The sequence below is a fragment of the Dysidea avara genome, chromosome 14 (genome assembly GCF_963678975.1).
Source record: "Dysidea avara chromosome 14, odDysAvar1.4, whole genome shotgun sequence".
In the NCBI taxonomy this organism is placed as follows: Eukaryota; Metazoa; Porifera; class Demospongiae; order Dictyoceratida; family Dysideidae; genus Dysidea; species Dysidea avara.
This window is the reverse complement of record NC_089285.1, coordinates 354,910-357,532: the sequence shown is the minus strand read 5'-3', so window position 1 is coordinate 357,532 and position 2,623 is coordinate 354,910. Positions and strand designations below refer to the sequence as shown.

At 40.7% G+C, this 2,623-nt stretch overlaps 1 pseudogene; it reads right to left on the bottom strand.

Moving 5' to 3' along the window:
* Positions 1 to 241: 241 nt before the first annotated feature.
* LOC136244809 (52 kDa repressor of the inhibitor of the protein kinase-like) lies at positions 242 to 1,847 on the bottom strand (annotated as a pseudogene).
* Between the last annotated feature and the right edge of the window lie 776 nt (positions 1,848 to 2,623).

The following is a 2,623-nucleotide window of genomic DNA, read 5'->3' as shown; positions in this document are numbered from 1 at the left end:
ATTGAAACTGGTGGCATTTTCTGACTATTTTCTATATATAACTTATACTGCATATGGCTAACTATATTACAATATAAGTATAGTCATAAAGGAGTAGTTATAGCCACAATACGTACTTCAAATTTCATAGAAATAATAAATAGCTACAATACAATTGTGCATTACACAAAATATGTAAATAGCTATTAGATAAGAAAGTATACACGAATTTGTGTGTACAGTAATTGTAAAGTTACTTAAATTATAGGATTGATTTAAGTTCAAGTCTTCGGGGATGACGTCTAGCAAAACTATCTACTACCTTATCTATATCAATTGCAGTGTCATAGTGAATGTGCAGAAGTGCAAGAAATGAAAGCCGATCTTTTCCCATTGACACTCTTGTGAAATTGTTCAGCCGCCTCAAACCACTGGCACTTCTTTCGCATTCACAAGATGTCACAGGAACTGTGCAAGCAATCTGCATTAAGACATAGATGTTTGGGAACATATCCCTGTCACATTCTTTAATGGCTTCTGCAGCTGATGATGGCCTGTCATCAGCTTTTATTGCAATGTAGCGACCCTTCCATCGCTTTAGTTCCATATGGAACAATTCAGGAGATGGAAGATCAGTGCTGTACTGGCTAACAGCTGAATCAAGATTTACAGGCTTTGAACAAAGAACAGATGGAACAAGGCCTAAAAGCATGATAGCAGTAAATGATGAGTCAGAGAATTGCTGCTCAATGAATGCAATGATGTGATCAAGAAAAGGAACTGCAACATTCCTCTGGAAATATTCCTGAGGAGTAGTAGCTGTGGCATTGCTACGATGCTGTTGCCTAGAAACTATGCGTGGCATTTTAACAGTACTACCAACTGTTTCAGCCATTCTACTTGCTTGAGCAAAGATTTTGCCAAAGCCATTATCTACTTTCTGCCTCTCATCTTTGTAAACCTTTGACACTTCAACAATCTGCTCATGTGCTTCTATTATATCTAGGGCACGCTTCTGCAGCTTTACTGTGATACCAGCTAAGTGAGATAGATATTGGTACACAGTAAGAAATACCACAATGAACTCAAAGTTCGTAATACTAGCTAGCATTTGCTGTGCATCACTGCGGGATGCTGTATCCCAATCTGCATACGTATCGCCATACCTATCTAAGTGTCGCTTATAACCAATCAGCTCTAGGGCCTCTGCAATAAACACAAAAGCTTGATAAAAGTGCTGATACGCACTCTGTCGTTCTGCCCATCTAGTTTTGCAGAGATCTTAGCAAAGGCTTTCTTCGTGTCTCATCCACCACATTATGCCTAACAACAAGTTGCAGGACACCAATTCGCTTTGGACTGTTGAGAAAAAATCGGCAACAGCTTTGCATGCGATCTAGAACATTTCTTATTTGCGGTAACCTACAACTTTTGCTAATAACAAGATTAAGACAATGACCACTGCAGTGCACATATGTGGCTAAAGGGGCCACTTGTTTAATGCGTGCCTGGACACCTACAGCATCAGAAGACATATTACTCGCACCATCATATCCTTGGCCACGCATGTTAGATGAAGGAATTCCACTGTCGCGCAAAAATTTTAGGACAACTTGTGAAATGGCCTCACCTGTGATCCTTTCTAAAGGTAGAAATGCTAAAAACTCTTCCCGAATTTCTTTCCTCTGGTCTAAAAACCTGATACACACTGACAGATACTCCTGATTATGGGAAGTAACCTCGTCACAAAGCACTGAATAAAGTGGTGAAGCATTGATGTCCCCTACTATGCCAGCAAAAATCTGCTCACCCAAAACATCAATCAAATCATTTTGAGTTTGGGGTGAAATGTAGGTGGCATTTCGCATAGCAGGTGCTTCCAAGTGGTCTCTCAAGATAGCATCATGATTTGCTAATAGCTTTAGTAATGCAAGAAAATTACCAGGATTGCCAGCTGTATCAAGGTTTTCTGAATCTCCTCGCAATGCAATGCATTGTCTAGCGCAGAACAATACTGCGCTAGCCAAGGATTTCAGAATTGACCGATTGTGCTTGATGTTTGCAGCTCTGTGTGCATCATACTGTGCAGTAATTGTGGCATCTGGGTTTTCTACTGTGTGCTTGAAATTGTCTGCTAATTCCATGCATTTCTGGTGGAACAGTAAGCGACATGTTCTTTGGTTTTCTCGCTCTTTTTGTTCCATATACGAAATGGCTTACTAACTAAATAGCCTTTACTGGAATCATTGCAGAAAATTGCACAAACAATACAGAACATGCCATCAGCACGCTCACTGTATACCAACCATGGGTTTTCTACAAGCCAGTCATACCGAAAGCTGCGGTTACAACCGCCAAGAAACTGTGTAGGAAATGTGTGGTTTCTTGCTGGCTTTTTGTGGTGTGTGAGTAACCTGTACTTCTGTGCAGCTGATAGTGACTGCATTATCTTAGTAAACTCTGCAGGTGACTTAGCATTTGCATAGATCTCACCAACATCTAACAGTAGCTCAATAGAAACTGGCTCTGTCGGTGCACCGGATTGTAGCATGCTGGTTGCAGGCTCCACAACTGGGATTTCAGATGAAGGAGAGGTTGTTGAACTATGTGAGCCACTTACTACTTCATAATCTGGAGCCAAGGA